This window comes from Rutidosis leptorrhynchoides, chromosome 2 (genome assembly GCF_046630445.1).
Source record: "Rutidosis leptorrhynchoides isolate AG116_Rl617_1_P2 chromosome 2, CSIRO_AGI_Rlap_v1, whole genome shotgun sequence".
NCBI classification, from domain to species: domain Eukaryota; kingdom Viridiplantae; phylum Streptophyta; class Magnoliopsida; order Asterales; family Asteraceae; genus Rutidosis; species Rutidosis leptorrhynchoides.
The window spans coordinates 517928627-517951716 of NC_092334.1; positions in this window are offsets into that span (position 1 = coordinate 517928627).

The window sequence follows — 23090 nt, forward strand, 5'->3', positions numbered from 1 at the left end:
CTTTATGATTTAAATTCATGATGATGATTGATATAGGATGGTGAAGATTAGTAATTAACGATGATGATGAAGAAGAAAGGAAATAGAAGTGTCGGATTATACAGTTTTAGTTAGGAATTACTTCATGAGATCACAAATGGTTGAATGGCTGAAAGTGTTATCGGATTAGCGGGACGTCGCGGGTTCAAACCCGGACTTAGGCATTTTTTTATTACTACTTCTTTGAGGTAGTTTACTTATTACTCATTATTATTATTATTATTATTATTATTATTATTATTATTATTATTATTATTATTATTATTATTATTATTATTATTATTATTATTATTATTATTATCATCATCATTATTATTATCAATATTATTATTACTAATGTTGTTATTATTATTATTATTAATTATTGTTGTTGTTAATTGTTATTATTACTAATATTAACACTATTATTATTAGGGTTATTTTTACAAATAAAAACTTTATATAATAACACATTACAATACTTATTACTAAATTTTTTTTCATTTTATTAAAAACTACTATTATTATCATTATCATAAGAATTATTATTAAAACTATCATTAACAGTAAAAGTAAAATTTTTATAGTTAGTACTATTAATATCATTATATTTATCACTAAGATTATTAACAGTATTATTTTTAGTAAAATTAAGTATTATTAATATTATCATTTTTACCATTACAAATATTATTATTATTACGATTACGATTACTAGCTTCAATAAACAATTGATATATATAAATATATTCAACATGCGTAACTTAGCTATATTAATACTTTTATATACAAAATGAATACATTTTATTTAATAATGAAAAATATATAAGTTAATAATATAAAAATCTATAACCTATAATAATTCGTATGCATTTGCCACGTGGCTTTCTAGTAATTACCCTCTAATTACTTTTTCAATTAACTCACGTATTGCCATTTGTCCTTCTCCCATTCGTTAGTTTTTTAAACCAACCATCTAACTCTAATTCTCTCTTTGAATCCATAATCCATCCATCGCTATGGTTCTTCAATTAGGGATCCCTTATTCAACCATCGACTGCAACATCCAACAATTCACATGATAAATTATTCAATTAAAATGTCGATTTCACTAATCTACTTTACGGGTTCAGATTCCGAATTTCTTATTTCAAAAACTTTTTTAGGCGAAGTAGATAACATGATCAATCTTGGTGTTATATAGAGCCGCACGTGATTCAATTTTTCAGGTATTTTACATTTAAATAAATGAACAATTCATTTTCTGTTATCCTGATTTGAATATTGGAAAGAGGGATTAGGGTAATATCGTCTTTTCTTATCCGTTCGCTATGTTCGATTGCAATGTAACCCTAGGTTTTCGTGCTCCGTTAGTTGTGTTTGATTGTGATGTAACCTGACGGTTTTTTTCCTATTAGATTCGGTGGTTTTATTTTCTGGTTTTTGAGATTAAAGATAAAGATGAAATTGTTTTGAGGATGTAGTTGTTGTAAGCCCTAATAGCACTATAAGTATTTTCGATTTTTTAAATATTTTTTTTTTCAAATTCAGCCCATGTTTGTGCTTTGTTTGCAAAATGAGATAAATAGTGTAAGCAGAATTGAAGATCAGAGCATTGTTAATCTTCTAGGTTATGCATCTCAACCAAACAACCACAACGACTGTGGTCGTTTTGTGTTTTTATAATTGTTGTTTTCTATTGTACATAGTCTTTCAAGCAAAATTACTGTTTTGTTATTCTTAAACAGAGTCAACAGATAAAAGTATTGAATTGAATTTTTTTATACGTGACAATCTTGAAGGCAATTTAGACCCATAAGATCTTTTAAGTTGTTGTAAACTTTGTAGTTGTTATTATGTGTTGACTGCAAATTGGTAGCATTTTAGTGCTGGTGGTAGGACAAGTTGTATAGGAGTTTAGGTCATTGGAGAGTGTTCTAACCAATCGTTAACTACCAGTGTGCCCAAATCGTTTGTATCTGGAGTGGTATCACAAAGATAACCTGCGAGACGTGAGTATTTAAGAAACCGTAGTCGTTTAGGTAAGTTGCTTCATGGTTATTTTTTAGAATTCATCTCTAAATATGTTTCATCCTCTTTAACTAATTCGGTCTGTTCCGAAGATCCCTTTACAGGTATTCTCTCCTATTTATATCGCTTCTTCGGATATATGCTATTTTGTTAGTTTTAGTCACCTTGCAATGGATGTTCTTTTAGTGTCAGTATGTATATACAGAATGAATGGCCTTTGGATATTTTTTCTGATTTAGTATTATTGTTGACAGAGTGTGTATTTATTTTTTACTAAGCTGAGCTATTGTTGATGTATGTGTTAATGACATTTATATATGTGTGTTGAGAATGATGACTGACTTTATCAAATTATGCCAACTATATTACGATATAAATTATAGATTTATAGTTGAAGGCTAAAGTATATATGAGAATGTAATGATTTGCTTTGCTTGAATAGCTTCATATATGGTTGGATTATGGTTAGATGACGTTACAATACAATGTATTGTTTGTCTAAGATAGTTTCATATGTATGTATACTGTACATCTATCCTTTTTTATGTTTCCGTTCATAAGTCTTAAATTTTCAGTATGTGAGCAATCCACATTGGTTTCCCCCATACTTTTCTTTATCTATTAGTTCGTGCCTTATTTAGGAAAATATTTTCTTATTTTCTTTACACTTGTGTGTTTAATTGGTAGATTTTGTTGTCGAACATGGATTATACATAGGATGATGAGTCACTGCTTGATGCAGACGTAAAGAAAATTCCATCCCTTGATTTTAATTATCTTTTACTTTTATTTTTGCATATTATAATTTAAGTTTATAATTGCAGGAAGATGGATCTCTTCTAGACCGAGATCAGGTTATGATTTGTCCCTATTTAGAAATCTCTAAGGCCCACTTAAAATATGCTCCTTGAACAACTTCTTATTTACATTAGTTACGCAGGACTTGAAACCACGTTTCCATTCATCACGTTTTCATGGATCAGATGAGGCTGAAGATAATGTATGTTTCTGGAATACTAATCACCAAGAGTTGATTTTTGTTAGATAATTAAATCACAGAGGTGGCACTTTCAACCCATATACTTCAGCATGGGTTCTGTTGGGTTGTCTTATATTGGGTCAAACCAAAATTTCTTAAAGGAGAATTGGTCAAGGGGTTGGAAAATCCAAATTACGAGTGTAATGTAACAATAGTGTTTCTGGCGTAATTTTAAACACATTATTAACTGAAAAGGTCTAACAAAGTTAGCGGTTCAACCTAAATTGTTACATAATGTTGACCCGTTGTGACCCAAGTCTATTGTGGCCGTTACCTATCTTAGCCATTGTGTATCCTTTAAGTAGGTTCAATCAGATCTAATGTGGTGCTTTGTAGTGCTGCTGCCTTGGATATAATCTCTAATGTGTTTGGAGATGAGATTATTCCTACTTTAATGCCTTTTGTCCAAGTAAATGTTTTCATATTAGAACGTACATCTCACCTAAAAATAATATTAGATTTGGTCATTATTAATGATGCTATTTGAATGTGGGTCAGTTTTGGCTCATAAATATTAGTATGAGTCAAAGGTACTCCTGCTGTTGGATCTGGGGTCAAGATTATCTCATTTGTAATGTTTTGGGTCAACTTTACAACTGCACATTTGGTTTGGGTTAGTATCGCTGTTACTCTTGGAATTTTGGTCAATTTTGGCTTATAATTAATTATATGAGTCTAAGATAGTGTTGTTGTTGGGATTTTGGTCTATGTTGATATTATAATGGGTTAGATCAGAGCTATGTTTGTAACATTATCTTTAGATATATATACCAACATATCTCAGCTGGAATGGGTTATTTTGAGAGCTGCAATAGGAATTTGGGTCGAATTAAGTTTCACGAGTTCGTTGGAATGGGTTCTAATACTTATTTGGGTCAAGCTTAGGTTTATATAACTGGTTTGGTGATTATGGGTCAAGTTTGGGTTTAAATATATGGTTCATGTTGTGGACAGGGAAATTGTTATTGTTATCCGTTTCAGCATGAGGAATCGAGGTGGTTAACGTGTATCATTTTGTGTAGGATGATGGGTTCTGTGTGAGATATAGCGGTCTCAGTCTTAGGCACCGAGCAGCTCGGTGCAGCTGCAGCTCATTGTAAGCTTGATCCCATGGTGGCTAATTTCATGAAAGTTTTGTGTAGTGAAGAGAATAACCATTTACCATAATCATTATCAAACAAATTGATAGGTACTTGATTTTTTCCAAAATGATTTACATATTTTGTTATTATTTTTTATTTATCACGTTTTAATTTTATACTACTTTATCCTACAATGGTATAATCAAATATAAACATATTATATAGTTTAAAATCTATATAGTATGTTTTTTTACAATCGTTCACATTTGTACAAAACTCATAGATATCTAGAATCATTGTAGGTTGACCGACCTTTGAGGAAAACCCATCTAAAGATGTATCCTTAAGTTAAGTTGGGTATTGGTCGAAAGGGTCCAAATGAGCACTTCTTTTCGGAGCATCGAAAAGATGTAATTTGCAAAGGCCGTGTTTTAGATGTACCAATTGTGGTTAGAATTCTAATCTGTATGTGTACTTCACTACAAAAAATATCAATTATGAAGGCTTTCTTTAATGTAATTGTATCATAGATATAATAAGTATCAATACTAACGTAGGTGTGATCCAATGGACATTTGGATTGATACAACTACTCAAAAAAAAAAAAATTATTGTATATATACTATAACTACTCAGAATTAATACAATCTTTTTTAGCCGCCGTGCAACGCACGGGCTATTAAAGCTAGTTATAATAATAATACATATATTTACTCGATTACGAATATGTGTGTTAATATATATATAAATGATATAGGTTTGTGAATCCGAGGCCAACCCTACACTTGTTCAATGCCGTCATATGTATTTGTACTACAAAATACAGTAGTGTGAGTTTCATTACTCCCTTTTTATATATATTTTTGGGACTGAGAATACATGCGCTGCTATTATAAATGTTTTACGAAATAGACACAAGTATCAAAATTACATTCTATGGTTGGATATTAAACCGAATATCGCCCCTTCAAGTCTGGTAACCTAAGAATTAAGGAAATGGCCCCTAATTGACGCGAATCCTAAAGGTAGATCTATCGGACCCAACGAGCCCCATCCAGGGTATGGATGCTTTAGTACTTTGAGGTATTATTTAGTATATTAGCTGCGCGTTGTATACTGGGGGATATTCTATATGCATCTTGTTAAGGTCGGTTACCAGGTGTTCAATCCATATGAATGATTTTTATCTCTATGCAGTTTGCAAAATGCCTGATACGAGATTATGTTTATGAAAGATGGAATTTAAATCTTGTGGTCTATTAAAAATATGAAATTGATGGATTATGATAAACTAATGAACTCACCAACCTTTTGGTTGACACTTTAAAGCATGTTTATTCTCAGGTGTTAAAGAAATCTTCCGCTGTGCATTTGCTCATTTTAAAGATGTTACTTGGAGTCATTCATGACATATTTCAAAAGATGTTGCATTCGAGTCGTTGAGTTCATCAAGATTATTATTAAGTCAATTATAGTTGGATATATTATGAAATGGTATGCATCGTCAACTTTCTATGTAATGAAAGTTTGTCTTTTAAAAACGAATGCAATGTTTGTAAAATGTATCATATAGAGGTCAAGTACCTCGCGATGTAACCAAATGTAATGTATTCGTCCAGATGGATTAGGACGGGTCGTTAGAGTTGGTATCAGAGCGGTGGTCTTAGCGAACCAGTTCTTGCATTAGTGTGTCTAACTGATAGTTGTTTCGATGCATTAGTGAGTCTGGACTTCGACCGTGTCTGCATGTCAAAAGTTTTGCTTATCATTTCGTGTCGAAAATTACTTGCTTATCATCCTTAAAGTCTAGACACGTCTTACTGCCTCTATTGCATAGACAGTGTATAGATAAATTCAGATCTTAGCGTTTCTATTACTGTAGACTTTGTCTGACACGTTTCCTTAATTTCCTCCGTAAACTACGGGATCTTATGTACTATACATAGATATTCTATGTAATTAGAATATCATCCGATATCTGAAAATCATTTCATAAATCCTTTACCAAACCGTGCAAGATGAATTCCGCAACCAGTTCAAGTTCGTCGGATTCCGATAACTATTCCGATATGGATTTTCACACGAGCTCCGAAAGTAGTGTAACCGGAATGGATCAACTGATTAGCCATCATTTATTCTGGATGAATTGGGGCTGGGTTCGTAGCCTCCTCAACCATTGGAGACAAGAAGAAGGTGATCCTTTTCATCCACCACATTGCCCTCTTGGCGAAGAACCTGAAGCACTTACCGGCGAACCTGTCCGAAACACCATTTTCTCTCTCATTTCCAGAGTATCTCGTCACGATTATATACTATACCAAATTTTAGATCATATTTATCCGCTCGTTCGAACCACAATCACCCCGGTGTAATAGAAGAAGTCAACGAGCTTCGCGCTCGGGTAGTCGCTTTAGAGAATATGGTGCAAAGGTTACAAACATCAGCAGCAGCAGCAGCAGCATAACCAGTACCACCATCATCAACGCCAATAGTACCATTACCACCACCAACAACAACCGCATCGCAAATCTCAACTTCACAATCTGTCACACGAACATCAACGTCATACGCACCATAGATACTAAGGAGTACCAACAACAATGAATGATGAAGTATTAATTCATAACTTCATTGAAGAAATATTCTGTGAAGAATATGTGGTTTCTAAAAGTTTTAGAGATTATTTATTCTAGCTCAAACCGAAAATCAAATGAGTTTAATATCATATTGACTCATTATATCCATAATTACTCCTGGAGAAAATATAAATGTATATATATTTTCATAAAGATTGTAATTGAAAATTCTTTCGTACAAACTGTTAATGATGAAAATATTTTAACGGGTAGGTAATACCCGAGGAATATTTAGATTTCACATTAAAAAGTTACACTGTACATTCTTCGAATCTGATTCAACGGTCATTTACTATCCTACTTACATCCACAGATATACGTATCCGCTCACTGCAGAATAACCATTTTCACTCAATTTCATATTGGATTTTGACTTATCGGAATCCAACAAATGGCATAATGAAGAAAACATTGGACAAAAATAAAATTTGTTAGAAACAAACAAATCAACTATGAGAAATTTTGTTAAGAAACCACGCTAACAAAATCCTAGCTAACTGTTCCTAGATAACTGTTAATTCCTTATTACATTATAGTTATCGCAATTTATTTTATCGCAATTTAATTCTCGCAATTTTATTTATTGTCATTTAATTTCTGTTATTTATTTTACGCACTTTAAATATCATGACATGTATACTAGGTTTTGACATATCATATCGACGCATCTATATATATTATTTGGAATAACCATAGACACTCTATATGCAGTAATGCTTGAGTTAGCTATACAGGGTTGAGGTTGATTCTCAAATAATATATATACTTTGAGTTGTGATCGAGTCTGAGACATGTACACGGACCACGATACATATTAATTAATTCGAATATTATATATTAAACTATATATGAATTATTGGACTGTCAACTGTGGGCTATCGACTGTGGACTAATAACATTGGATAATTAAAATGAATTAAAATATTGATTATAACATATGAAACTAACCATTTCTTCAAGTTTTCCACTTGATTTCATCTTAAACCTCATTTGTATCTTGACGATTACAATCTACGTTCAAAGCTTTCATGATTCTTGAAAACACCTCAATCGAGAGGATGAACCAACCGCACTTCATCTACGGAAGAAAAGATTGATGCATATAGTTATGCACCTGAAAACACTCGGAACCAGAGTAAACATTTAACACGTATCTGTGCTAGCTCCTTTGGCGTTGTTATTACCGAAAATAACTTTGCAATTCTTTTTCAAATTAGCCAATTTTGTCACAGCTCTAGCAAGACAACTTCGACTTTTCAGTCAGACTAGCCTTATTATAACCTGGATATATACGTTGTCATTTCGTCATCGTTACCGGAGAACCGTTTATACACCACATTAGCAGTAAACTTACCAACAACTTCATTACTCATTGACTTAAGTCTCTCAGAAGAACCATTATTTTTGTTCATCAAAATCCTATCATATACTCATCCAAATCTTGTAACAAGAATTGCCATATCAATTATCGGGAATCAGCAATCAGTATTTTAGAATCTCGCAGCATGTATACATATAACATTTATCTCTTAGAATTATGATCTTCCATTCTGAAATTCTGAAAAGCACCCAGTCTACTAATCAATACCCTGAATTTTGAAAAAGCTGATGAAGCAGTGAAAACTAAAGACTGCCTTAACAGTCAAAAGTTGATGATAAAGAATGGAGTGTTGAAAAAGCTCAAAGGTTTGGAACTGGAAAATGGATTGAGCAAACTATGAAGGAGGCTGTGGACAAATCACAAAAACTAAACCTGCCTTCAAAGAATCCAAATGATTCAGTATCTGCTGAAGTCATTAGCGAATACCTTGCTCCTGACTGTAAATCTTTACGGACAAATCTTCTTTATCATCCTTTGATATTAGAAATTCTAAGATATCATCGTATCTTTCATTATTAATATCCTTGATATTTCTGAGGATATCTTCACAACTATTCTTATCTGAAATCATTTATCTCTTCGTGATATCAGCGTTACATCAGAAAGGAAACTGTTTTAGTTTCTAATTCTAAAAAGATTCAAATTTAAAATATGAATGTTTTTGAAGTAGTGTTGGGAACTGAAGCATGAGTTAGTCTAATATAATGACACTTTATCAACGTGATTATATTACAGTAAGTCATGCTGAGTTTCTAATGGAACTTGATAATTCACAGACCATAACATCATCAAGTGCCATGTTACACGACTCTTACATTCTATCTAATTTATAAACATATCAAGAATATATCTTTATGATAGTTCTATCTTCTCTCTTGAATTCTGGTAAATTAATCAATCAAGATCGTGCTATCACAATTTCTCTCTTAGAACATTAGCCACATTCATTCGAAACACCATACCTACGAATTCTGGACCATTACTTGTTGTACTTAGAGTCGAGAAGAGAATAAAAAGGCAAAGAGCTCCGAAATATAAGGGAAAATATAAAGCCCAACAACAACACATTAATTATAAACCGTGTATGTCAATGTTTATCGCAACATAAAGACATGGGAGAATTAAAAACACTATAACCCCAAGGGCGTAGTAGAAGAAAACATATTCCTCAAGTGGAAGTTGGAAAAGGAGAATGATTGTTGCGATAGTAAGGATAATGAAAAGGATCAGAACTGGATTAAGCATTTTCACAAACTTTTGAATTTGGGAATTGAGTATAGGAGTGATAAAAGTAATGGAACGGAAAGGGTAAATTTATAGTAAAATATTCGACAGAGCAATCAAAATGGATGATCGCATTTAAAGCGGGTCCTAATTTCCTTAATCACCGAAGAATCAAATTTTCTTTACTCCAGAGATCAACCGTGATGACGTCAAAAGATACGACGAATCTACACCTACTCATTTCACTCTTTTGTGATAGCTTCACTCGCACTCTTCACAAAATCAAATGGTTTTACCCATATTACACAATGATGATAAAACTCTATTTATCAACTCATATTTGTCATGAAAACATTCTTATTGTTAGCCATGACGACCTCGATCAAATTTCGGGGACGAAATTTCTTTAACGGGTAGGTACTGTGACAACCCAGAAATTTTCGACCAGATTTAAACTTAATCTTTATATGTTTTCGACACGATAAGCAAAGTCTGTAATGTTGAAATCTCAAAAACTTTGAAAACTATGTTCATGTGTTCAATTAACCTTTGACCATTCCCGACGATTCACGAACAACTAATTATAAATAGATGCATATATATTTAAATGTATATATATAATGATTTGAAATATAAATTGAAATAAAATACTATTTAAGTATTAGAAATAAATATGTAAAATAAAATAATATAAGATAATGAAGTTATACTTTTAAATGAATCTATATATATATAGATATAATGTATATTAAAAATAAATGTTAAATGATTGTAATACTCGTTTAAGGTCCCGATTGATATTAAGCAAATTAAACTCAAACTTATTTGAATTTAAAATAAACGGTTAGCCAAAAATGAGTTTTATAAATTATAGGCTTATTTAAAATGTATTTAGGAACTATTTGTTGAATTTTAAAACTTTCTTTATTTTACTTGGGGATGGGAGTGAATAATTAATGTAATTTTTATTTAATAGTTAATGACTGAATTTTATACCATAATGACCAAAATAAATAAAACTATTTAATTTAAAAATATGAGATTTTTCTGAAGACTTTTATTCGCCACTGATTAACAACGGAATACAAAATACTATCCCTATTAAACTATCGGCAGATAAATTTAAATTGAAGGCTGCTTAACTGTTTAAATATTGAAATTTGCTCCTTTCAATTCACACGTTATATTATCAATTGATATGATATTATAAAGGTTATTATATTATTATCTATCACTGTGGTTGTTGAAATGCTTATCCAATATCTTTATCAATATCTATTATTACTGTGTTTGTTTTGGTTCCTCACAATTAAGAACATACAAATTAATATATATACATGTGTGACATTTATATCTCAACCCGAACTACCACACTCTTTATCTTCTTCTGCGTGAACTCACAAGCCATCACAAACCGTCACCACCGTGAGCTCCACCGCCATCACCCATAACCACCACCTATCCATCACCTCTCTCTCACTAATCTCTCTCTTCCATCTCTTTTATTCAATTAACATCATCATCACTTCCACCGCAACAACCATGTGAGACCACCATGATTAATACCTATCATCCTTGTAAACCTCATAACCAATGACACCTTCTACCACCGTAGAACACTCCCACCATCATGAGTCACCACCACCAAAGAACAAATCCAAACCGAAACCTATTTCAAATTTTCTGCTTGAGTTATATATATGTGTATATATATATATATATATATATATATATATATATATATATATATATATATATATATATATATATATATATATATATATATATATTCTTCGTTTGAATATAACACAACCACCATCATCATTGACGACAGCTGCTACTGTTTCTTAGTTTATTTCTGTTTCTATTCATGATAAATAACCACCACCACCATTGAAGAACCACCACATCCATCGAAAACTATCACCACCTTCAAACCGCACACCACCATCTTCATCCATATTGATGTGTGAAATCTAGTATATAAATTATCTCTGGAAATATGCCTGGTTAAAGATTACTACACACTTACGGGCAGTGTACCCGATCGTGTAATAGTATAAAAATGGTAATTCCAAGTATCGTTCCAAGGACAGTATTAACGTGAGAATTAAGTTTGAAACTAATAAAAGTAAACTAAGTTAAACTATGAAAATTGAAATTACGAGATAGTTTGTTTTGCGGCTATTTAACGATTAGCCAAATCAAGATAGCTTTAAAAGTAAAAGACAATATTTTTGGATTTTTAAGTTTAGATAAAAGAAATACAGACTCAACGGAAAAATAAAGATATTTGAATTCAATGGATAAAAGAATGTTCGCCTAGATATCCTATTCGCAGTGTTGGATGATTTGTTATTAAGCACTAGTTCTATTAATCAATGCACGCAATTACAGAGTCGGTTTACCCAGAGTTCTCTTTTAGCAAACACGTCAAACTAGGATTAATTGGCTTAGGGTTCCCTTTTACCAAATACCATCTTTCGTTTGTGACTTAGTAACTAGCTAATTATAAGATTAAGATTCAATTGGTTACGCGTTCGCTCCACACAATTCACCCCTATTTTGTTCAATTACGTTACCCGGTTTACCCCCTTGGTCCAGTAAGCACCCAATCGGTTAAGACAAATCAATTGGGAATTAGATCACTAAATTGAAACAGGGTTCCCTTTGTTCAAACAAGATTCACTAATCAACCTAGTAACAATAATCAACACCCACAAGAATGGTTCTTAATCAAAACTCATAATTATTACGCATCAATTAATAAAACATCAAAGTATCATCCAAACACTTGCAAATATTCAATCTAGACAAACATTAAGAGTTTAGCCTAAAATCATGGCTAAAACCAAAATAACAATCAAAGAAATAGAGAAATTCATTGTTGATAACAAAGAGATAAAACTAATCAATAATTGAATCCTGAAAGATAAACGAATCGAGACTTGTTCCCGGAATGATTGGTACCTTAGAATTACCTTGAAGATCTCCAAAAATCACCTAAGTTCGTCAAAAAGTGGCTGGAATTCGTCTGGATACGATAATGAAACATTAGGGTATTTTTCGGGCTTTTATAAGTGGAAAAAAATCTGAACCCGGGCTGAAGGTCGCGCGGCGCGCCAATACCCCCGCGCGGCGCGCCGCTTCATGTGATCTGAGCCTTGGTTTTTTTTTTAATAGGCTCGACTTATTTTTCCAGTTAATTGGCGCGGCGCGCCACCATTTGGAGCGGCGCTCCATGCTGAAAATGCTGAAACTAGCTGAAAAACTCAATATTAACACCAAAACTCGAATCGAATCAAACCTTTTCACTCGTTAACATCGAAAAACATCCAAAACCATAAAATAACCTCAAATTTAACCTCCTTGGACTTGGAAATCAAACTTTCACAACTTTAACCAAAATAACTCCAAATCGTATCCAAAAGGACCAAAATGTACCCGATATCGCTAAGGAAAATGCATACAAAATATGCGATATCAAACAACCCCACACTAGAGTTTTGCTTGTCCTCAAGCAATGAAACTCGATAATAATCTTCTACAATAAAATAATTTCTTCAAAAATATATGTAGAACCAAACGAATAAGAAACCAAACAAACAACTAGCGTGGGCACGATTTGGAGTAAATAACAACCATGGTTCCCACTTGCATTCACCCTTGAAACTTCCTAAACCGCTAACAATATGTAACGGATAAAGAAACCAAAAATAATCTCGATTACGTACCATAATGATGAAGTAGAGAATCTCGAGTCATAATATAAGTCTTCAATAGCATCGGGAATCAAGTGGGAACCGAGCACCAAAGATAAAACAATCGAACACGTGTGCCAAGAGAACGTACGGGCTACCCCGCAATTGGTCAAGCCAAGCCTCCCACAGTACCTAACATCGCGAGATGTCGGTAGAAAATAATGTGCTTAGGAGGATACACATTACGTCCGGATATCATCGATGGTTATGAGGTAACCGTCTAATCCGTTAAGTCAACCATAAAGATTGGGGGTCATCAGACTTAAAAGCTGATATATTACCTTTCCGGAGGTTATCCACTGGGAATCTGATCAATCACTGACATTTTGTGTATCATGGTGCGCTTCCCATTTGGCTAGCAAATCTCCCTCATTGAGATAAGCTTTGACTACCAGTTTCCCTGTTTGATGTTGAGGCCTGGTAGATTTCCAGTCGATTTTAGCAATGACTTTTCAAGAATTTTCGTCACCCTACAACTGGTTTGGACTACATCTTCTGAAACAAATCAGCAAGTGTGTCGTTCGGGAGACTTGACTCCCTTTAGGATGGAATGGATACATCCTGTATGGTCATAAAAGGTGATCGAGCGTATACATTGTCCTTGTTAGGAGAAACAATGAAGACCGCCCTGTTGAGTTTTTGATCTAGCGTATGGCCCGGCTTTGACCACACGATCCAATCACCGTTCATACGGTTGACACCCGTTTTTGTACAAGTGACCTACGTATGAACTGAATGTTCATGTAGGATTTCACATTCAAAATAATGAACATGTTTTGAAAGTTCAAGACTTTCTCCTCTAACAGTACCTCATCGTGATATGATGGGTAATGAAATGGCACGCCTAAGAGGTATACGTACCAAGTAGGACGGTCGGAAGACTTTACTTCCTTAATTGAGTGGATCTGAGTCACTCGGAAGTGCCAATCTGTTTCAATTGACACCGGTTTTGAAAAATCCCGAAAACCTTCGGGTTCCGTAGCTTTTGGCTATGGGTTGTGTTGTCTAAGCAAACACAAGCACGTAGCTATTGCTCCTAAAAAGGACAGCACTGGTGAAGCTCAAGGCTCCTCTTCCCACAGTATCACACCATTAGATGATGTAATGATAAAATGATATAGTTTGAGAAGTCTGCTATACCAAGTAACCAAAAATTTTCGATCTGGCACGTGATTCGGTCACAATCACGCTATGCAATCACCGCTCTCTCACGGTTTACACCCGTTTTTGTACAGGTGACCTACTATTGAGTTCCCCGAACTCGTAGGATTTCATGTTCAATGGTAATGAACATGTGGAACAACCTTGGCTTCGTTAAACATCATGAAATATAAATACCAAGCCATACTTAAACAAGGGTTTTGGTCGAATTTTTAACTATTTTTCTATTTTTTTTTTCTTTTTCACTAACTAATTTTTTCATTTTTTTATATTTTCCCCTAAATTTTTCAATTTTTTTTTTTTACGACCAAAACCCCGTGAAACGTCAAGTCTTTTAGATATCAAAACCAAAATAATGATGATTCTATTAATAACCAACCCGAGAGATTTTACATCCCCCACCCCACACTTGAGATCAAGTAATGTCCCCATTACTTGAGATCAAAAATGGATTAAAATCAAAAGGGTAAGAAAAATAAAAACTTATCGAGCTTAACCACAAATCGTGGAATGACAGTGACAGATGGCGCTGAACTGACTGCCAGCATAAGAACATCGTCCATTCCCGATTCTCACACCAATATCATCACTCAAGTAGTTTTGCTGAACTTAATGCCAGACTTGAAAAACCGTTTCTCCAACACACCTAAGAAAAAGCAAAACACACCAAATACATAAATGGGAACAAGGTGATACCACCCGGTACCGAAACGCCTTGCCCCTAATAAGGTCTCAAGTACATCATACGAAAAATAAAAATATCAAGTACAACCAAATCGAAACGGAAATAGTTTAATCAAATACAACAATAATACGTGCAACACATCAATCGCTTCCCGGCCAAAAATCTCTCAACGGGTCCCAACTCACGCCATAAGTATCTTGCAACGCTTGATACGGGTCATAAGATGGATCCGGTCTCGGAGGCGTCACGGCGGTGTAGTCCGGAACGGTGGTTTGCGTAGGAATGTACGCATCCGGCACACGACGCATCTGCCGTTGGAGCTGCCTCTGATGAATTTCCCACTGATTGTGGGCCCGAATCCCTTAAACATCATACTCTATCCTGCTAACACGTTCGCCCAAATTACCAACCTCTGTCCGAACCTGACCCAAACTCGTGTTAAGCGACCCATAGTTACCCTGGTGCCACGTCATCAACTCCTGATTATGACGGCGCTGTTCGTCATACATACGCTGATTATGCTCAACCTGAGCATTATAAAATGAACGACTATTTTGGAACTCAAGATGCAACCCATCAACACTATTCAACAACCCATTAAAAGTTTCCTCATCGGGAGTCCATACTCCCCGAACATTACCACTAGAACTCCATGCTTCATACGTGAACCCAGTACCACGTCCTCTACCTTGACCTTGACCTTGCCCTTGCTGACCTTGACCCTGTTGTTGTTGTTGACCCTGTTGTTGTTCTTCTTCACCTACCAAAACCCAACCGTTCGGACCTCGCCTAATAAAATCGGCTTTAGCGAAAAACAAAATATTCGATACCATTGCTTCGGCCCCCGAAACAGTACACCTATCAGTTGGTACCGAAAATGCCTCAGCCAAACGTGTCACTAAATGCCCCCCTAACAACGGGCGCTCGGGACGATTATCCTCACCAATTTCCTGAAACCAGGCCCCCAACATACAAGGGACATCTATCGCCTCTCTAGCCTTAATCTGCTGAAGGATCCAAAGATCCTTTCATTTAATTTTGTTTGCATTTCTCCGGGCCATGAACATAGTAGCAATCATTTTAAAAAGAATCTGGTCCTCCGGACGTCGAAGATTTGACTGAATGCTCCTACTAGAGCTAAAAGCTCTAACCCCCGAATTAATAACCGTTGGCCAATACTCACTTTCACTAAAAGCATCTTCACCAAAAACCCGGCATCCCAACAAATGGTACTGTAAATCGATATCATCATATAACTCGGGGTACAAACCCAATGCCCGAGCCAACTCAACCTTACTCATTCGACGGTCCGCCCCGCCAAGCCTGAATGTCAAAAAGTCCGAATCACGAGGAGCAACTCGGGGGCGACAACTTACGGTCGAAAAGAACTCAACAGTCAACTGCTCATAAACGTCTTCGTTAATCTCAAACAATCGCTCATACGGTCTCAACTCATTACCACTATAAGTAACCCATAAGTAACCACGCAATTGTCGATAAGCATGAATATTCTCATTCCGAAGATGCGACCAATCCAAGTAGTAAGTTTGCTCAATTGGACGAGCAAGATTTATGGTAAACCTTTGTTCTAGATCCTCCATATTAGCAACTTGAGTCAACCACAATTCCGGATTGTTCGGTGGTTGCTGTGGTTGGTTACCTCTTGTTCTCTACATTCATGAAACAAGTAAGAAAACAAACACAAAACTCAAAAGTTAGTGTTAGTCATCATATTAAGCACCAAACACCTTTACAATCAATCCTTGCTTCATGTTAATTCACTTTCAAAAACAACCACCAATGAAACAAATAACTCTTGTGAAAACTTTTCAAAAACTACACTCTTAACCAAATCACATTATCCATTAAACCAAATAACTCATAACCTTATTCATCAATCAACATAACCAAAACATAACATGATTACTTAACACTCTTTTAAATTCCAAAAATCCAATAAACTTCATCATGTTAGCAACTTTTATCAATTTCAACAACCATTAACAAAAAGCTTCATCACAATTAAAAATCATATGTTTAATCATCACTAGAATGGCATAATCATAATTGGAACAATTTAGCACAAGTCAATCAAAACAATTTGACCCGTCCATATGGACACTACCCCACACTAGCTCAAAAACACATGAACAATTCAAAAACCACCACACTTTCAAGCAAATATCCCCTTTTCACTTACAAAATTCGAACTTTAAACCCTACAAACCCTAGGTTCATGTTAAACTTCTAAAAACACAAAATTCATCTTGAAATCAAAGCATATAAACATTATCTAACAAAACCCATAACTAATTGAATCACATAACCCAAATTCAAGCAACCCCACACTAATTCATCATGATAATTAAGAATTAAACAAGCAATTTACATATAATAAGATGAAATTAGTAAGGAAGGAAACAAATTCGGACCTTTTTGGGTGCCATTCTTGAAAGATTGTGGTTAATTGAAACAATAGATCAAACTTTTAAGATTTAGGGTTTTGAAGATCAAAGGATTTGTAAGAGTAAAAGATGTAGATGAAAGAAAATAATTGAAGTAAAAAAGGCATAAAAGACAGCTGGTACCCGAGTTTAAGTTATGTGGTTGTGAAAATTCGGGTCGACTTTAATTAAAAGCAAAAATAACTGGCCGACACACATTGGCGCGGCACTCCAGTATCTCGCGCGGCGCGCAGGTTTTATCGCGCGGCGCGCCGAAAGCTTGCGCGGCGCTCCGAATAACTACAAAACGATGTCGAGCCTTTTCCTAAATCTGGTACATCAGGTACCCAACATTGGCGCGGCGCGCCCTTAACTGGAGCGGCGCTCCACCTACTGAAACATCTAAAATTCGCATTTTTAAGCCTCTAAACCCAATTTTCGCACCATAAAACCACCAAACTAACCCCAATAAAAATTCAAGCATGATCATATTGCACATATTATCAGACAAGCACAAAAATATACAAACTCTACAACAACGTGAACCTTATTTAACGAGTCGTTCACGCGACTCGTCCCCAACTTCAAGTGACGTTGGGATCGGGTTCAACGTGAACCTCATCATTAATCTCTAATGGTCCATCAAAATACTTCTTCACACGATGTCCGTTAACCTTAAAGGTGATACCATTAGCATTTTTTAACTCGATCGTACCGTATGGGTACACCTTAACAACCTCAAATGGTCCCGTCCACCGGGACTTGAGTTTTCCCGGTAAAAGCTTTAATCTAGAGTTAAACAAAAGCACTCGGTCGCCTTCGTTAAACTCCTTTGGACCCTTTAACTTCCTATCATGCCATTGCTTGGTCTTTTCTTTATAAATCAATGAATTCTCGTACGCATCAAGGCGTAATTCACCAAGCTCATTCAATTGCCCCGCCCTTAGGCGTCCGGCTTCCTTCAAATCTAAATTGCACTGTTTAAGTGCCCACATAGCCTTGTGCTCAATCTCCAACGGAAGATGGCACGCTTTCCCATAAACCAACCGATAAGGAGTGGTACCAATTGGCGTTTTGAAGGCGGTTCTAAACGCCCACAAAGCTTCATCGAGCTTAATTGCCCACTCCTTCGGATTCGAACCCACAGTTTTCTCAAGAATACTTTTAAGAACTCGATTTGTATTCTCAACTTGTCCGCTCGTTTGGGGATGGTATGAAGTAGAAACTTTATGGAGAACTCCATATCGCTTCAATACCTTCTCCATTTGAGCGTTACAAAAATGAGTACCCCTATCACTAATTAAAGCTTTAGGAGTTCCAAATCGAGAGAATAAACGCTTAAGGAACGAAATCACAACTCGTGAATCATTTGTGGGTAAAGCTTGCGCTTCAGCCCATTTAGACACGTAGTCGATGGCAACGAGTATGTAACTATAATTCTGAGATTTCGGAAATGGCCCCATAAAGTCAATTCCCCAAACGTCAAATACTTCACAAACTTGGATGCTTTGTTGAGGCATCTCATCCCGTTTGGTGACTTTACCGGCCCTTTGGCACGAATCACATGACTTATAAACCAGGTGGGCATCCTTGAAGATTGTCGGCCAATAGAAGCCGGCATCATAGACTTTACGCCCCGTAATTTGGGGTCCAAAATGCCCACCGGTAGGCCCACTATGGCACTCGGTTAAAATACGCATACACTCATCACCGGAAACACACCGGCGGATAACCCCATCGGGACAACAACGGAAGAGATAGGGATCCTCCCAGAAATAGTACTTAAGGTCACTGAAGAATTTCTTCCTCTTTTGATGTGACCACCCTTTCTCCAAGAATCTCCCAACTAGATAATTAGCAATGTCCACGTACCACGGCTCATCAACCTTATCCACCTTCATGAGATATTCGCCGGGAAAATCATCATGAATGGTCGTCTCATCGAGAACCTCGCGGGAGGGGTTCTCAAGACGTGAAAGGTGATCGGCCGCCAAGTTTTCAGCACCCTTTTTATCCCGGATCTCCACATCAAATTCTTGCAAAAGCAAGATCCATCTAAGAAGTCGTGGTTTTGCATCCGGTTTAGCAAAAAGGTACTTTAGAGCAGAATGGTCCGTAAAGACAATAGTCTTAGATAAGACTAAGTAGGACCGGAACTTATCAAACGAAAAGACCACTGCAAGGAGCTCTTTTTCAGTGGTAGTATAATTTAATTGCGCTCCTTGCAAGGTCTTGCTTGCATAGTAGATGGGTCGGAAATGTTTCTCGACCCTTTGACCCAAAACTGAGCCAACAGCGAAATCAGATGCATCGCACATAAGCTCGAATGGAAGGGACCAATTCGGAGCAATTATGATTGGTGCATTGATGAGTTTCTCCTTCAAAAGCTCGAATGCCTTTTGGCACTCGTCAGAGAAGTTCCACGGGGTGTCCTTTTCAAGGAGTTTATTCATCGGGTTTGCAATCTTAGAGAAGTCTTTAATGAATCGTCGGTAAAAACCGGCGTGCCCGAGAAAACTCCTAACACCCTTAACATCGGTAGGAGGTGGAAGGTTCTTAATAGTGGTAACCTTTGCGGGATCCACCTCTATACCGTTTTTAGAAATCTTGTGCCCGAGAACTATGCCCCCTTGAACCATGAAATGGCACTTCTCCCAGTTGAGCACAAGATTGGATTTTTCGCACCTGACCAACATCCTTTCTAAATTAAGAAGGCATGAATCGAAAGTGTCACCGAAAACCGAGAAGTCATCCATGAACACCTCCATGCAATCTTCTATCATGTCATGGAATATGGCCATCATGCACCTTTGAAAAGTGGCCGGAGCATTGCAAAGGCCAAAGGGCATGCGTCGATATGAAAACGTGCCATACGGGCACGTGAAAGTACTCTTCTCTTGGTACTCGGGCGAGATAGGAATTTGAAAATAGCCCGAGAAACCATCGAGAAAGCAATAGAAGCTGTTTCCCGCCAACCTCTCTAGCATTTGATCCATGAAAGGTAGCGGGAAGTGGTCTTTGCGTGTGGCGTCGTTCAACTTACGGTAGTCGATACAAACACGCCACCCCGTGACAGTCCGAGTGGAAATTAACTCATTTTTATCATTGGTGGTAACAGTCATACCACCTTTCTTAGGTACACAGTGTACCGGGCTAATCCATGGACTGTCAGAAATCGGGTAAATCAGACCTGCATCAAGGAGCTTTATGATCTCTTTCTTCACGACATCTTGCATGTGCGGGTTCAACCTCCTTTGGCGTTGCACCACAGGTTTGGAGTTATCCTCCATTAGGATTTTGTGGGTGCAATAGGAGGGACTAATACCCTTAATGTCGTGAATCTTCCATGCAATGCCGGTTTATGGGCCTTTAGCATGGTTACAAGCTCAGTTTTCTGACCTGCTGAAAGAGAAGAAGAAATAATGACCGGAAGCTTAGATTCCTCATGCAAGTAAGCGTATTCCAAATGATCTGGAAGTGGCTTCAATTCAAGCTCGGGAGGTTCTTCAATTGAAGACTTGCTCCGGTAATTTGAATCACGTTCGAGTTCTTTGAACTCCTCTTCAGTCGGCTCATAGCCGTTTTCCATCAAGGTGGTTAAAATATCCACCTCCTCAACCTGCACATCCTCATCAATCTCAACCAATGAGCATTCTCCTGAACCCTGTAACTCTGAGAATTCCTGCAAAAATTCAGACTGGACATTCACAGTGTTAAGAAAATAACATGTATCATCAGTGTAGCCAGGGTATTTTAAAGCATGGTCGATTGAGAATGTTGCACTCAAATCGTCTATCCTAAGGGTCAACTTTTGGCCATACACATCAATCATACACCTAGCAGTATTTAAGAATGGCCGACCCAAAATTAGTGGAATCCTTTCATCCACTTCCATATCCAAAACCACAAAATCCGCCGGAAAAACTAACGACCCGGTCTTCACTAGCATATTCTCTATGATTCCACGAGGGAATTTAATAGAGCGGTCAGCTAGCTGAACAGCCATACGCGTGGGTTTTAACTCCCCGGGGTCTAGCTTTAAGTAAATAGAATAAGGCATTAAATTAATGCTAGCCCCCAAATCCGCCAAAGCCCTCATACAGTCCAAATTACCAAGTAAACAAGGAATGGTAAAACTTCCAGGATCTTCAAGCTTCTCGGGAAGCTTGTTTGCAACAACCACGGAGCATGCGGCATTCAACCTGACTGAAGACACGTTCTTCAGCTTCTGCCTGTTAGTCACCAAATCTTTGAGAAACCTCGCATACTTAGGCATACCTGCAATAACATCAATAAAAGGCATATTTATGTTAACTTTTTTAATCAAGTCCATGAACTTGGACTTTTCGACCTCTAGCTTCTCCAATCGCTGTTTCCTCGGGAATGGGAGCGGTGGTTGATACTCTCTAACTACCGGTTTAGCAGCAACAGTAACCGGTTCCTTAACAACTTTTTCAGCCACCTGTTCCGGCTCCTTTTCCCTTTCCGGTTCACTTTCAACAACCGGCTCACTATCATTAACTAACGGTACCCTCAAATCATACTCGTCGGGCTTCCTCGGTGGATAATATGCTAAACCACTTCGGGTGGTGATAGCATTAACATGCCCGTTTTTCGGGTTAGTATCCGTCTTGCTCGGTAACTCTCCCGGTTTCCTCTCACTACTCTTATTAGCAAGTTGACCAATCTGCTGTTCAAGATTATGAATAGCTGCTTGTTGATTTCGAAACATTTGGTCATTCTTTTCATTATTCTGAGTAACGGTAGTGACAAGTTGAGTCTGAGATATCACTAACTTCTCGATCATAGCCTCAAGGTTGGACTTTTTCTCTTCGACCTGTGGTTTCTGAAAATAACCGGGAGCTTGCTGCTGAAAACCTCCACTAGAACCCGGTTGAAACCTCGAACCCTGATTACCTTGCGAATTATAAGGATTATTGAAATTCCTAGCAAACTGAGCACGTCCGTGAAACTGATTGTTATTCTGCTGACTAATATAGTTGATCTCTTCTTTCTGATTCATAGTCAAACCCGCATCACAATCTTTGCCCAGATGCAAACCTCCACAGTATTCACAACCAACCTTCATACCATGAATATCCTTGTTCATCTTCTCCAAATTCCTACCAAACGAATCTAACTTAGCACTGAAAGACCCAAAATCATCATAAGCACCTGTACCTGTAGTCTCTGTTCTCTTAACTGAAGCTGAAGGGTAAGATTCATGATCCTGATGCCACTCATGAGAATAAGCAGCTTGCTTTTCAATGATCTCTAACGCCTCTTCTTCAGTCTTATCCATTAACGTACCACCTGCAGCTTGATCAATACTCTGACGCGTAGGAATATCACAACCTTTGTAGAAAATCTGAACCTTCTGTAAATCATTCAACCCGTGTTGCGGACACGAGCGTAACAAAGTAGCAAAACGGTCCCAAGCATCAAACAATGTCTCACTGCTCTTTTGTCTAAATTGAGAAATATCTGCTTGAAGTCGAGCAGCTCGAGATGCAGGGAAAAACTTCGACAAAAACTTATCTTCCAAAGTCTCCCAAGATGTAATCGTACCCTCTGGTTGCTTATCTAACCATCTCTTAGCTTCTCCCTTAAGAGTCCAAGGGAAAAGTC